The sequence below is a fragment of the Muntiacus reevesi genome, chromosome 14 (assembly GCF_963930625.1).
Source record: "Muntiacus reevesi chromosome 14, mMunRee1.1, whole genome shotgun sequence".
Taxonomy (NCBI): Eukaryota; Metazoa; Chordata; class Mammalia; order Artiodactyla; family Cervidae; genus Muntiacus; species Muntiacus reevesi.
The window spans coordinates 8,214,055-8,230,807 of NC_089262.1; positions in this window are offsets into that span (position 1 = coordinate 8,214,055).

A 16,753-nucleotide genomic window follows, 5' to 3' on the forward strand; every position below is an offset into this window, starting at 1 on the left:
ATCAATGCAGGGGACACAGGTTCAACCCCTGGTCAGGGAAGACTCCACATGCTGCAGGGCAGCTTACGGCTATGTGCAAGAGCTGAAGACCACTCGCCCTAGCATGCGTGCTCTGCAACAAGAGAAGCCACTGCAGTGAGACCCTACACGCCGCAGCTAGAGAGCAGCCCTGCTCCCTGCAACTGAAGAAATCCCGTGCAGCAACAAGGAGCCAGTGGAGTCAAAAGTAAATAAATAAATGGGAACAAAATTAAGTATATTATTTCAAAAAAAAAGAAAAGAAAGAAACCAGATGCAACCCTTAAAGGGTACAGAGTCTTATCCATTTAACTCAAGGCATTGTGAGTTGTGAATTATTAGGTTGCTAAGTTTTCAAAAGTGGGGAGAGAGACAGCACAAACCATCTCAGAGGCAGGAAAAGTGATGCTTGAGGATTCCTATCACCTACGAGCCCATAGTTCTGGACACAGTGCCAGAGCCTCTGTTTGGCTCAAGACTCCACAAACATAAACGGGATCCTGAACCACTTTCCAGAACTGAGCCTTAGTGATAAGTAAGCTCCCTTGGGACAGTTAAGCAACTTTGTAAACAGAAAGGTGAAGAAAAAAAATTAAAATTTCATGAGGTTAATCTAACCCACAATATTAGTTCTTCTATATGATAAAGAACTCTCCTGCCAATAGAGAAGACATAAGAAACGTGGATTTGATCCTTGGGTTGGGAAGACCTGCTGGAGAAAGAAATAGCAACCCACTAAAGTGTTCTTGCCTGAAGAATCCCATGGACTGAGGAGCCTGGTGGGCTATAGTCCATAGGGTCACAAAGAGTCGGACACAACTGAAGTGACTTTGCATGCAAGCATGTATGCATATTGAATTTAGGAATGAATTATGTTATCATCATTTTTGAAAAATCTATGTCATTTAAATTAGTTGAAAAAAATCTCTGGGATTTCAGCATATTAGAGTATTTGACATATAGGCCCAGAGGGTTGATTTGAAATTTTTAGTTGATTATAGAGTTGTGGTTTTAGTGTGAAAGGAAGAGAATTTGATTATGTTTGTAAAGAGTGCTTGATAGTTTAATAGAACTTCATTTATTCACTTGTTATATTAACATGAGATAAGTGCTTAGAAGGAATTTACTTGTTGGGTTGTAAGTCTGTCTTGTGGAATATATGAAATATTTCAGATATATTAAGTTTCAAGAACAGAATTTTAAAATGTTTAAAGAAATTAAACTAATTAAGTTTCTAAGTTTGATTGGTTGTTTAGGTGAATCCTATTTGTTTAATCCCATTTGTTTAAACAAATATTCATAAGCATAAGGAGTCATCTTTATTTTATACCAAAATTATTAAATTTATTAGTTTGAAACATTGTCATTTTAACATAGGAGCTTGAGAAAAAAATTAATTTTCAACTTCAAAAAATGAGCACTGATTTAAACAAAGTTATTCTAAGTAGTCTTTTCTGAGACAAAATCTTTACAAAAATGCCCTTTAAAAAAATCTAAACTATTGTATACTTCAAATAGACTCAGAAATGGGTCACAGTGTGCTTTGAAATATCAGTAGGGTTGTTGTGGTTTTTTTTTTTAAATAGTAATTTGAAGAGTGATCCTAACATTCAGCAAATGTTAAAGCCTCTATTGTATCGAAGATGATATATGTTGCCACCTTTCACCTTCCACTCAATAATAACGTAATAATGATATTTCTAGCATCTTGGTTCTCAAAGCATGCCCATTGGCTGTTTAGTCAGTGTTTTCTACTCAGCAACCAGAAGTAATTTATAATCTGGCTCTTATTTATGTCCACTTGAGAACCGGAGGAACATATACTCCATACCAGCATCATTGGCAAGTGTCCTTGAACTTTACAGCTAAAACTATTTTGTCCACCTTGGGGCTGGAGAGAAAAGTAATGTCTTCCAAAACTAAAAGCACTTTAACACGAAGGGCTCAGCACCTCATCCGGTGGGTAGTAGGTGGTCAGCATGCTGGGGTCCCCCTATTCTCAGCTCCCTGACATCAAGCCTTCATTGCCTTATCCCTTACAGTGTTTCAGAAAGTGTCTCCAGGACTCAGTCGATATCCACTTTAAGCCACGCTTAACCAGTCACCCTCAGCCTCCAGAGGACGCACACTGGGATGAGCAGAAGCACTTTCTTGCAGCATAGTGCGTCTCTTCAAATTTCTCCTGTCTGGTTTTTCCCATGCTCTTGGGGGTCCCTCATGTGGGGACACTTCCCAGCCCACAGAGAAGCCAGGCTCTGGATCAGGCTCTGCTTATCCTGACCCTTGAGCCCAGGGGGCCACGGCTGGGTATCAGGGGGGTCCTTGAACCTGTGCGCACAAGTGGTGTGCCTGCGTGTTACTCGCTCAGTCCTGTCCGACTCTTTGCGACCCCGTGGACCACAGCCCACCAGCTCCTCCATCCGTGGAATTCTCCAGGCAAGAATACTGGAGAAGGTTGCCATTCCCTTCTCCAGGGTATGTATATGTGAATTCTTACACGGAGAGGATCCATAGCGTCCATCCTGCTCTCTAAGGGCCCCTCAGTCAGAAAGGTGAAGGTCACCACTTCAGACACGTCCCAGCTCCAACCCACTGCCAAACACCTTGCCCTCCGTCCAGCTCCTGGGACCCCAGTGAGCTGGCTCTGCAGAGAGGTGGATAAATCAGCCCCAACAGAGATGTCAGGGGTTCCAAGGACCTCAAGATTGCTCTTCAAGACTCAGCATCAACTTGACAGCAAGAGAGTCAACTGTGGGGTGTGTCTGATGGAGACATCAAAGATGGTTTAAGAGGAGGGGTTAAGCATCCAAACACAGTAGGATAATTTGTAAAGAATCTGCCTGCCAATGCAGGAGACGCAAGAGGCACAGGTTCCATGCGAGTGTTGGGAAGATCCCCCTGGAGCAGGACATGGCAGCCCACTCCAGTATTCTTGCCTGGAGAATCCCCTGGACAGAGGAGCCTGGCATGCAGAGTCGCACACATCTAAGCGACTGAGCATGCAAGATAACTTGACTTGGACAAGACCACGCAGTAGGTGCCTGGATGCCAGCCGTCCATTGCCCTCCACTCTGGACGAAACCCTTCACACTGACTCACTGCTCAGAGCCGCCACCCGTCCGCCCAGGGCTCCAGCAAGAACACAAGAGTCACACCCACATTCCGTGAGAAGAATCTGCAGCTTCAGGGTGCGGAGGGCTCTTTAAAGTGACAGGGCCAACCAGGGTCTCCCGCTTCTTCCAAGCAAGGTGACCAACTGTCCTGGCGTCAACCCTGAAAGTCCCATGTCCTGGGAAACCTCTCAGTTCCTGAAAATTGGGGTGATGTCTTGTCCTACAAGTGAAAACCCTAAATCCCCCTCTTCTAAGGAAGTATTCACAGCTCCACTCTAAGTCAAAACAAGGGAGTGACCCAGAAGTCTTTTAAAAGTCTGTCATTTGAAAGTGAAAGTCACTCAGTCACGTCCCACTCTTCGAGACCCCATGGATCAAACAGTTCATGGAGTTCTCCAGGCCAGAATACTGGATTGGGTAGCCTTTCCCTTCTCCAGGGTATCTTCCCACCCCAGGGATCAAACCCAGGTCTACCCACATTGCAGGCGGATTCTTTACCAGCTGAGCCACAAGGGAAGCCCAAGAATACAGGAGTGGATATCCTATCCCTTCTCCAGTGAATCTTCCCAACCCAGGAATTGAACCAGGGTCTCCTGCATCGCGGGCAGATTCTTTACCAACTGAGCTATCAGGGAAGTCCTAAAAGCTAACCTCGTAGTCAGCAGGATCATTTGAAAGTGCACAGGCAAACCTTTCATGTGGAAAACTGCTCCTTTTTTTTTTTTTTTCCTGCAAAAGATCAAAGTGTCCCTCTGCCCTTTCGGCAGAGACACAGAGCACCAGTTCCTCACTAAGAGACAGACGTGGCCATCTGGTGGGCGGCCGCTTTGACTCAAGCAGCACTTGACTTCACTTCAGAGTCAAAGGAAACGCTGTTTCCCCTCCAGGCTGACATGTTCTCATCTACTTGCTTCCCATAACATCCTCCTCCCAGCCCAAACACGTTTCACTTCACAATGAAGCTAGTGTTGTTCCAGTCCTGGGGTAACAGGGATCCAGTTACAGACCGCCTTGTCTTGGAGCCGTCAGCGCCTCCCTGGGGTCCTCCGGGGGCTGGGAGAGGCTTGGCTGGCTCCCCCACCCTCAGCCTTTCCAGAGAAAGAGTAGGAGGTGGTCTCGACCCTTCCCCTAACCTCCCCTTCCAGTGGAATCATTGTGCCCCACCCCCCGGCGGATGTTGCAGGCTTTGCTGTCACTGCTAGGAGGTTTACTTCTGGCATGCCATGGGTCACGGGCTGAAATGCTGCTAATACACCCGCCAAGACACAGGACACCCCCTCACCACAAAGAATTCAATGTCAGTACCGCCAAGGGCAGAGGAGGGTGTGCGTCTCAGATGCTAGTCCTATGACATTTAGGGGATTTTGAAGAGAACACAGCCCAAAGCTTGCACATTGATCACCTTCTCTGATGAAGATTATCACTGTTTCTAGGAAGGAGGGAAATATTTTAGAGGGGGGAAAAAAAAAGTATGAATTAATGGCAAAAAAGTTCTACTTTATAGAAAAAAAAATGTATCTCTAACCCATTCCAAGTGTTAGGAAGAGTTAGAGCCTATTAGGCTGTTGGCAATGATCTAATGATGCTGGTGATGTCACTGATGGTTTTCTGGCTCTTCCCCCTGTTACAGTCATGTTAATACCCTGTGACTAGGAGCAGGAGTGGGAGGGGAGAGATGCTGTTAGGCTGCTGTTTTCAGCATTAATTAAAATGAACTCTCTTTGAAATACTGAAAATTTACTTTAAAAATGTGCTGATACCTCCACACAAAGAGTTGTACATGAATATTCATAGCAGCAGCGTGAATAATAGGCAAAAGTGAAAACAATCCAAATGTTCGTCACCTGGTAAATGGTGTGGGGATAATTGTGCAAGTTTGTAAATTTACTAAAAGTCATTGAATTGCACACTTAAAGCAGGTGAATTTTATGGTGTATAAATGATACCTCAATGAAGTGAAAGCTCCTTAGATGTGTTTGACTCTTTGCAACCCCACAGACTGTAGTCCACCAACCTCCTCTGTCCATGGGATTCTTCAGGCAAGAATACTGGAGTGGGTTGCCATTCCCTTCTCCAGGGGATCTTCCTGACCCGGGGATCAAACCCAGGTCTCCTGCATTGCAGCAGATTCTTTACCATCTGAGCCACCAGGGAAGAAGCTATCTCAATAAAACTCTTACAAAAAAAGTCCATCAAACTTGGAAGGATTTTTTTTCTCTAACCTTGGTAAAGAAAGTTATAGAAAGAACACTTAATGGGGCGGGAGGCGGCGGGGGGGGGGGGGGGGGGGGGAAGACATCTATGTCCTAGTCTCGATTCTATCCACAATTAGCTGCGTTACTGGAAGGCAAGGCATCGATTTGCTCCAGAAATCAGTTTCCCAAACTGCAAAGTGGCCAGTAGCCCATGAGGTACTGACGGCTTCTCAGGTTGTAAGATCTGATTAACCAATGACTCACATCCAACAGCAAGAGCAGCCTCTACAGCTCACGAGCCTCAGTCCTTACGTCATAATAATCAGCTCACGTCTGCAGCCCGCTCCACATCATACAGTAGGGGACTGCAGGTATAAGTCAAGCCCAGGACCGCATGAACGGCTGAGGGAAACTCTCCTCCAGTTTCACCCTGTTAGCAGTCAGGAGAGACCCTCCTTCCCATCAGTGTCCCACAGACGAGGATGAAAAAGTACGTGTCAGTCACTCAGTCGTGTCTGACTCTTTGCGACCCCATGGACGGTAGCCCACCAGGTTTCTCTGTCCATGGGACTTCCCAGGCAAGAACGCTGGAGTGGGTTGCCATATCCTCCTCCAGGGGATCTTCCCGACCCAGGGATCAAACTCATGTCTCCTGCATTGCAGGCAGATTCTTTACCTGCTGAGCCACCAGGGAAGCCCACAGATGAGGATGTCTGCTGTCAAACCAAAGGGCCAGCATGGGGTCTTCTTAGGCAGGTACACTCATACCCAAGGGGGTTCCTCTTCCTCTCCCAAGTTGGGCCACATTGCCACATCACCCACCTTGGACAACAGCCTGGGGCACACAGCACAAACTCAGACCTCATTGACTGAGGCAAAACAGCTGCCTCACCTTCCCCAGGTACACCCTGCCTAGGGGATGGAGGAAGGTGTGCAAGCAGGACCATCCTTGAGACAGCTCTTGCCTCTTCAAATGGTCAGGGACTGCAAGCGCCTCACCATTGTCCTGTGCCCATATACCCAATGAGGAACTAGGAAACTCTGCCCCACCTACTGGGGAGAAACCTTGGGTAGAACTGTAGCCCCACCAAGTGGCCTAGGACTTTAGAAACTCCATGTGCAGTTGCACAGCTGGTTGACTGCACAAGGAGAGCCAGTAAAGTGGTCAGGGATAAGAAGAAGTAAAAACCCATTCATACTCTGCACACTAAGCTCAGTGCCCCATGTAGGATGATAGCTACTCAGAGGAGGAGCACCTTCTCCTAATCTGAACCAAGGCATCTAAGTTGAACAAAAACACTGTATGGGTCAAAGGCAACCCTGCACATCACTGTGCCATGCCCACAGGGCATCAGATCCCCCCTGCTCAGTATCTCCTGGACTCTCAGGAAGGGCTGCTCCGGCCCTCTGCCCACAGTTTCCTCTCTGACTAAGACACAGTGTTGGCCGAGCAGGACCCAGATGCCTCCTGGCTGTTCCAGTTCCCGTCCTAATCTCCATCCCTCTCACCCCTCCATACCCTAACTACCCTCCTTCTCCTTCAGTCAAATAGAAAAACCCTCATGTAAATGTTTGCAAATAAATACTGCATCTAAGTTGCGACTGAGAGCTCCTCAGGGCACAGAGGTGACCTAAGACAAGGGCCCTTGTGATTTCACAGAGGGACTAGCTGGGCACAAGAGCTGTGCCAGGATCTCAAGGATCTCACAGGGCATCTCCCATTTCACAGATGAGAAAACTGAGTGTGCAAAAGTCAAACAACTCTCTAAAACCACAGAACCCAGGGCCGTGGCAGGTCTAGCCAACTCCACGTCTCCAGGTCTCTTTGATTCCCTAATAGACTCTCGAGAATTAGCTTTCCTCTCCTGTTTGGCTTTCAAAACCCACCAAAACACCATTCCTGCTGAGCGCTGCTCAGATGATGGCTTACCTGTGATGACTTTTGCAACAAAATCATGTAAAGAGGGTCTCTCATATTAAGCTGCTTTTGCACTGCCCTTTCATCATATATCTCATCCCTGTTAGAGACTGTACTCTGATTACTTTTCAATATGAATCTTTTAAATATAAAAAATTAAAACAATAACAGCAACAACAACAAAAAACACTTATTGTTACCAGAGGGGAAAGGTGAGGAGAGGGAGGATGCATTAGCGGTTTGGGATTAACATACACACACTACTGTATGTAAAACAGAAAATCGACAAGTACCTATTATATAACACAGGGAACTACTCAATATTCTGTAATAATCTATATGGGAAAAGAATCTGAAAAAGAATAGATAAATGTACATGTATGACTGAATCACTTCTCTATACACCTGAACTAACTCAACATTGTCAATTAACTATACTCTAGTATAAAATAAAAATTAAATAAAAAAATGAAATGACTTTAAATGCCAAAAATGAAGTCCCTTCATGAGACATATTGGGAAATCCAATTTTATTTTCCTGGCCCCTAAGTATAAGGAGACTAGAAAGTTATGTAATGGTGAATTTTGCAAAAACAGAAAAATACCTTCTCACTATAAAGGTGGAAAAGCATTGGTCTTACCTCGTAGTTTTTTCAGGTCCTTGAAAAAAATGGGAGGCCACTGTAACTCAAAATATTTTCCAAAATGCAGTCGCTTCCCTTCCTGAACTCCCATTCATGCCATACATAGTGATGATAACCACATCTGCCCTGTTATCTGATGTGATAATTTTCCAAGGAGAGTTCACTTAGCAAGTAGAGGAGACTCAGTCAGGCATTCATGGAATCAGAAAGATTTGCTAAGAAGGCCCAAAACTGAAGGCATCATCAGACATTGGATCCACCCTTTATACCAGCTGGTGGCTGACAGCACAGAGCATCTTGTTTCAATGAGACCAACAAGGAGAGATGTACGTCAGTCTGGAAAGAACTAATTATTTCTTTTACTAGAACAATCCAGCTGTGTCTTCTTACACCATGTTAACTTTACAAATCCTCTGAAATAATTTGCAACTCTGTCAATGTATTACTAAATTAGGGGGCACAATTCTCCCAATTAAGCATTTAAATCAAAAACGAAGAGGAGAAAGAGAGAAACATCTCGCGGCATTTTGTGCTCAACTTTAAAGAAGCTGAAGACTTGTTCTTGCCAAAGAGTGAGTGCTAAATCCTGAGGGCTGTCACAGCTTCAAACGAGCTAACAGATGTTTGTTCTCAAGTGCATTTTCCTCTCAATGGCATTTTGGCGGAAACTTTTTTAAAAGAATTATTTTGTTATTAAAAATAAACAAGCACTTTTGAATACACATTGGCCAATGCAAAACCGCCAGCGAGATTTAGCAACTTAGGGAAAAGATAGGGCTTCCCAGTTGACTCTAGTGGTAAAGAACCCACCTGCCAAAAACAAGAGACGCAGGAGACATCGGTTAGACCCTGGGTTGGGAAGATCCCCTGGAGGAGGGCATGGCAACCCACTCCAGTATTCTTGCCTGGAGAATCCCATGGACAGAGGGGCCTGCCAGGATACAGCCCATAGGGTCTCACAGCGTTGGACACAACTGAAGCAGCTTAGCACACGCAGAGACTGCAAAGATGATGCCTTCACACACAAACTTGGTTACAGCACCTTAACCTATATTCTAAGTGATACATCTTGCGTTTGGGCCATGGCTAGCTGTAAATGGATTCACATGTGACTTCCAATGAATTACACTTGGCATCTCATCATTGTTATACAGTGTCCATTATACTTATAGAATTTAAAGTACATCATATCATCCTTGGGCTTTCCTCATAGCTCAGTTGGTATATCATCTGCCTGCAATGCAGGAGACCCAGGTTCGATTCCTGGGTTGGAAAGATCCCCTAGAGAAGTAAATGGCAACCCACTCCAGTATTCTTGCCTGGAGAATCCCATGGACAGAGGAGTCTGGCAGGCTACAGTCCACGGGATCGCAAGAGTCGGACAGGCCTTAGAGACAACCACCGCTACCATATAATCCTTGCCTCCTAAACTTCCGATCTCATTGATGTCTTCAACAAACTTGGTTTTCATTGCCAACCTCTCTTCTCTTTCCATTTGCAATTCACTCAAAACATCTCTCCCAAGATTTTATCTTTTTATATCCTCAACCACAATACTCCATTTATTTCACTCTGATCTGGTTTTCAAGCATAAAGTGCTTTCTGGGATACAAGTTTGCCTCTGGGTGCTGCACCTTTTCTTTTTTAACCCAGGTACAATTGAATGTGACTCAGCCACCATCATTACAGGTACAGCACTTTCCCAAAATAGTCACCCACCTTTTCTCTCCTATTTTGCTTAGAAGTAAAATCACCTTTGAAATTCAAGGGACTTCTCTCAATAGAATCCAGTGACATTGGGATTTGGCTAGACACTTTTGGCGTTTTGAAAATGTCGACTTTAAAATGCAGATTTGCTGTTAATTGATACCTAGATAGGTGCCTGATTTTTCTTAATCAGTAGACGTAAAAGGGAAAAGGCAAAAAAAAAAAATATTAGCATAAGATGCTAATTTAACTCTGTCTTACTTTGAGGAAACTCCATAGCAAGAATGTTCTTTTATCTAAGCTGGAATATCTGGAGTAACAATTTTGAACATCAAACACAGGTTGTTTCAGAGTTTTCCCTACAATGCATTCCATTGTTCCTGAGACTTTTTTTCATGCAGACATCCTATTAAAGTTCTGTCGACTTTGGAAAAAACTTCACAACAGGAGAGTTGCGAGTTGGGTTTTATTTGGGGCAAAATGAGGACTGCGGTCCAGGAGACAAAACCTCAGAGAGCTCTGAGAAACAGAGAACCAGCTGAGAACCAGCTCCAGAGAGCCAGAGGGGAAGATCAGTACATGTGTGATTTTGGTGAAGGAGGACTATATGCAATCAAGCACAGATTTTTCCAGAGGTTTCCTGCAGTCTTATGAAGCTTTCTGCTAGTCTCAAGGAGCAGATAAAGGACCATAAAGGGCTTTAGTGCTTTTCTAGATATGATGAGATACAAGTATTGGGTTCATAAAACTGGCCTCTGAAAATACTTAGCTACGGTCCTGCCAGTTTTTCCCAGAGCACAGAGTGCTTCATTTCTGCTCCCAATCCTGTATCCCTTTCAGGGCTGTTGAAAATCACCAGCTACAACAGCACATGATTTAATCCTTGTAGAAGTAAGATGGCAAGTGCCCACGGCAAGTGCCAATTTGAAGCTGACAGTTCAAATAAGAAATCCATTTTATATTCCAGATAAAAATTAAAAATCACTGAAGCATTTGTCTACAAATGCAAACTAATGACTCAGTCCTACACTCATTTTTACTCTAGAATGAAGGGCAGCATGGATACATTTGAATTATCCAACAGTGACATCACTTACCTTCTCTATGATCCATTGCTTCTTACAGAATTTCAGTGGCTCCATGGCCTAAGCAGGAGATAAAATATGGAAAAATTCTTTCCTTGGCTCTCACTGTGTGACCTTGGGAAAAGAAAATACCCTTTCTCTGACTTTGCTTCCTCATTTGCAAAACAGAGAAAGTAAAGTTCCACTAATTTACTAATAAATTATCTCATTACTGAGCGTAAACACTGCTATTGTTTAGCATTTATTTCTACAATCTGTCAGGCCGTTTTGAAATTTCTGCATGAAATACACAGCTTAATGCAGTTGCTCCTCCTTCTCCCTCTCGCTTGGCGTGTCAGCAGAATGGTGAACACATGGGCGATGTAAGTAAAATGTTATTTATCTTGAGACGGATAAAAGGAAGTGTAATTAAGCCTCCTAAAAGCCTTCCAGATAAACTTCCCTTAAAGAAGGAATGGAAAAGAAGTTCGTAACTGATCAAAGTCATGCATCAGATTCCTTGGCATGAGAGACAGAAGGCAGATTGGGGTGACCACCAGAGATTCTATGCAGTGTACCCCAAAGACTTTACGGGACGTAGGGGAAGTATCAGAAGTTCCCAGGTGGCACAGTGGGTAAAGAACTGGCCTGCCAATGCAGGAGATGTAAGAGACGTGGGTTAGACCCCTGGGTCGAAAAGATCCCCTGCAGGAGGGCATGGCAGCCCACTCAAGTATTCTTGCCTGCAGAATCCCCTGGACACAGGAGCCTGGCGGGCCGCAGTCCACAGGATTGCAAAGAGCCGGACACGACTGAAGCTTCTTAGCACCCAGGCACCCGAAGTCTGGATCAGAGACGCGTCAGCAGGGAGAAACAACCTCCGTGTCTGAAATCTGGAGCTCCAACTGGCAACGGATGTAAGTGCGTGCGCTCTCTCTCTTTCTCTTTCTCTTTTCCCTTCTCTCTTCTCTCTTTCTTGTGTGTGTGCTAAGTTGCCTCAGTCGGGTCTGACTTTGTGGGACCCCATGGACTGTAGCCTGCCAGGCACCTCTGTCCATGAGATTCTCCAGGCAAGAATACTGGAGTGGGTTGCCATGCCCTCCTCCAATCTTTCTTTCTCATTCATGTACAATTAAATTATATATATATAGATATATAGATATAGATATAGATATAGATATAGATATATACAACCTATGTTTTTTAATTCATGGTGAAAAGCCAAGATGTCTCACAAAAAGGAAAAGAAAGCTCTACAGATCTGCAGATCCTTAGGGAGAGGTTTCCTTTTGTACACATGCAAGTTACCAAAAATAACTACTCAAGAGGTCCATGTTGTTCATTGATTGAATTCTGGTCCCTGTCAAAAACAGAACTTTAGCAAAAACAAGTATAAGTATACATATACTCAACAGCCCACATATATTTTTAGCTTCTCTTCAGGTTACATTTGCAAACTAGCTAGTAAACTCTACAAAACGAATGCAGTTTATATTTGTTCCAAAATTGTTCAGCCTTCAGGAAAGTCAAGCTGAAGCAAAGCTATATACTTTTTTCCCCTCAAGGCTCTGTAATTCTTCTTCCTTTGAAATTACGCATATGAGAAGTGGTCACCCTCTTCAAGGCCATTAATTTTCCTGAAATGTAGCCATCACAGAAATGGGCATTTTAATCCTTTCTAAAATATATGTGCGTGCTTCAACTTATCAACAGCCTGAACACATATAGGGACCCACTTTGAAGTGATTATGGAATTAACTGTTATGTGCCAAAACAGATAAATTTATCAAGATGTAAGTTTCCTCTCTCAAGGATTATGTCTTTATTGTAAAACAAAATTATGAGTTTACATTAAAGAGTGATTACTTTGTGATCTATCATTTATCAACAGTCACATACACTCTGTTTTGATTATTTCCCCTTTTCAACAAGATCAATTATGGCTATGTTATTAAGACTGAATCCATCTGGAACATTATTTTTTAAAAAATAATATTCAATGTGAATCTGCCCATAAAATAGCATACTGCTATGCTGGATAATCAATTACAATTGATTTTTTGACTCATCTTTCAAACAAAGACAATGACAATCTGAAACATTCTCTGGTTAAAATACGGTTTTAAAAACTGGAATAAATATGAAACAATGATCAGAAATGAAGTAAAATTAAAGCACAATATGAAATCCCTGTAATAACAGCAGTCTTTGAATCATGGATGAGCATAAATTGAAAAATCTATTGTTTTTTTTCTGTAGACATTCTTCTGGGTACTGCTATGCTACCATTCATCAGAGATACTTATCAGAAATAATTTATCTCAGGGAGAAACATTTCATTATTAGGTGTGATAAAAAGCAATATTATAGAAGCATTCTAATCAAGTTCTCTCAGCCTGTTCAAGCTTTTGGTAAGAGGTGCATTCACACATAAGCATGAGAACCATGAAACATCAAAGCAGTTCCTGACTTTAATAATAATATAGTTGATAATTTATATATTTTAAATATAGTTTTATACCAAACTTATCATGATTCTTAAAGTTTAAATTAAAATGTGCAGAATAAATGTTTAAATGAAATACTCCAAGTTGATGAAGGGTTTCCCTGGTGGCTCAACAGTAGAGAAATTGCCTGCAACATAGGAGATGCAGGATCACTCCCTGGATTGGGAAGATGCCCTGGAGGAGGGCATGGCCACCCACTCCAGTATTCTTGCCTAGAGAATCCCATGGACAGAGGAGTCTGGCAGGCTGCAGTTCATGGGGTTGCAAAGAGTCAGACACAGCTGAAGGGACTGAACACACATGCAATTTAGGGTGAAACTGATTAAAAGTCATTTTATTTTATTTACCGTAATTTCTAAATTTTCTGCAATGTACAGTTAATATTTTATAATACAACATTTCAATATTATATTTAATTTTTCCAAAGCTACTAATGATGTCATTACTTACAAAATATCTCCCTATATATGGCACTTCATATGAGTCAAAGTCTTTAATAAGATTTTGAGGTCTACAAAATTAAGCCGAATATGATGAGAATTATTTTCAAAGTCACATGTCACAAGTTGAGGGATGTGTGGATGAACACTAATATCTGTAAAAACATCCTCTTCTCCTAGAAAACTATACCCTAAACTGAAAATAGCAGTTGTCTCCACGGAGATGGAAGTGAGAGTAGATTTTACTTTCTATTTCACATTTGCCTATTTTGAATTTTTGTGTTGCTTTTATTTTTACACTTCTTCTATTTAAAAAAGAAAACAGCTACTTTTCTTGAAAAAGTTTGACTTTTTTTGAAAGCCCTACATGACTCACAAACGTAGATATTTTCTGATTGCACAATAGGAATAAATGTAGAAAAAAAAATAATCTTGGAAATTCTGCAAACTGAAAAGTTTAAGAAGTCACTGAAATAATGAGCATGGGGTTCTTTTGAGAATGATGGGAATGCCATAGACTTAGATAGCTGCACAGCCTTGTGACAAACCCAGACAGAGCCTTAAAAAGTAAAGACATCACTTTGCTGACAGAGATCCATGTAGTCAAAGCTATGGTTTTGCCAGCATTCATGTGTGGATGTGAGATAGGCTGATATGGATAAAGAAGGCTGGGTGCCAAAAAATTGGTGCTTTTGAACTGTGGTGCTGGACTTGAGACTCTTGAGAGTCCCTTGGACAGAGGAGATCAAACCAGTCCATCCTAAAGGAAATCAACCCTGAATATTCATTGGAAGGACTGATGCTGAAGCTGAAGCTCCAATCCTTTGGCCACCTGATGTGAAGAACTGACTTGTTGGAAAAGACCCTGATCCTGGGAAAGATTGAAGGCAGGAGGAAGAGGGGGTTACAGAGGATGAGATGGTTGGATGGCATCACCAACTCGATGAACACGAGTTTGAGCAAGCTCTGGGATATAGTGAAGGACAGGAAAGCCTGGTGTGCTGCAGTCCATGGGGTTGCAAAGTGTCAGGATTAATTGTATCTGCTCCATCATGTTTCAATGAATGAACCAATAGGTATGAATGTATGAGGCATGCTGACTGAGGTGCATTTAAGCAGATCTTATAAGTCAGGCTAATCATAGAGTGGAAAGCATCTGATATAAAGCTGATATTGGGTATATCCCTACCTTACTTTCCAGGATTTCTACATTCTCCTGATAGCTACTGATCACTCATTAAAACCTAGTACCTAGTACCTTCATGTTACCCCAGGTATACTATAGGACTGCATGTAAGATATAAGATTTCACCCCAAAATACTTAAGATAGAAGTGTATTTGTTGTCAGTGAGGAGCGCAGCACTGACATGAAACCATAAGAGACCCCACTTTCCCATTTTACCATGTTGCCATTATACAGTCCATGGTGTAGGGTGGAATTGGGTCTCTAGTCATCACATCTCAGAGAGAACACGTGTAAGAAGGAGAAATAAGAAACAGATAAATCTTTCCTTTAAAGAAGCTTTTTGGAGTTTGCGTATTTCACTTCCACTCATATCCCATTCATTAAGACTTAATTGCATGGCAAGGATATCACTAGAAAGACTGGAAGATAGAATCTCTGTTTTAGACTGAAAGATGGGGGCTGAAATCTGATAGAAGATGGAGAAACAGAAACCATAGAACAAGAAGAAATCCCTGCTTTATCAGAAACATCTATGTTCACAGCCTATCAAAAGTTTTGTGCATAAAGGTGCTCGTTGTAGGACTATTCATAATAATAGCAAATATTGGGAAAGACATTACATGATCAACAGCAGGAAATCGTTCAGTCAACTATAGTGCATCAGCTTAATAAAGTAAAAAGGAACCACCAGAAATGCTGGTTACCAAGATCACGTATCATTTGCAGCTTGAAACAGTGTCTGCCTTCTTCCAGCTACTCTCTTAAATATCCTTGAAGCACAAAAACTCACAGCCCTGAAAACTAGGAAAGAACCAGAGGTAGCACAACGAATTTGATTAAGATAATTTCAGTTCATGGTAACCTCAAGTTCAACTTTATAAAACAAATTCATCCTAAAAATGAAAATAAAAGGACTAAAAAAAGAAGACTTTTTTCATCCCCTAACCAGTGTTCAAGACACCAATATCTGTTCCCTAAATCTGTGAGAATGAACTTATGGTTGCTGAGGGAAAGTATGGGGGGGGAAGGGATAGTTAGGAAGTTTGGATAGACATGTACACACGGCTGTATTTAAAATGAATAACCAGGAAGGACCTCTTACATAGCACAGGAACTCTGCTCAGTGTTATGTGGCAGCCTGGATTAGAGGGGAGTTTGAGAGAGAATGGATATATGTATGTGTATGGCTGAGTCCCTTCACCATCCCCCTGAAACCATCACAACCTTGGTAATCGGCTATATGCCAATACAAAATTACAAAGTAAAAAATATAAGTAAAATGCAAAAATAAGACACTGATGATTTAGCCCATAATCCCAGGAAAAGCTTGAAGCACTAGCAAATCAGTGAGCTTTACTTCCCATAAACATTATTGTGCTCTCCTGCCACTGTGAACCTATATCTACACATTAATACAAATCCCAGGGGACAACTTGGCAGGAAGTAAGGAGGAAGATGCTAGCAGAATCTTGGTGCTTTCTGGTTGGTGACATCTCAAGGGTAAAGCTTTACAGACGAGGTCAGATATAGAGAGAGTCTTCACAGCAGTGCAAGTCAAGCATTATAGCTTTCTGTATACTTCATTGACTCTGAATATAAGAAACGACATAGATAGGGTCTCTCTAGGGAGAACAGATATACATGAGGAAAGACGCAGAGACTGGGAATCCTGTCAGAAACTCAGCACATCAACAGCACACCCACCCCCTTCCAACAGTAGATTCAAGGAGCGATCCATTCATCAGACAAGTGGGCAGAAAGAAGATTCAAGAACACCCTCATTTGCCTTCTTTCTTCACAAGCACTCTATTGGAACAGATATTTTGTTGTGTGATGATGAGTAACAATGGAAACACCACTTCAACCTGAAAGATCAATGGAGGCACAGATCTCGGATGAACCTTTTGCATTGGACAGATGAATTTTGAAGTCATTACTTGGCAACTTTAAAGGAATGAAA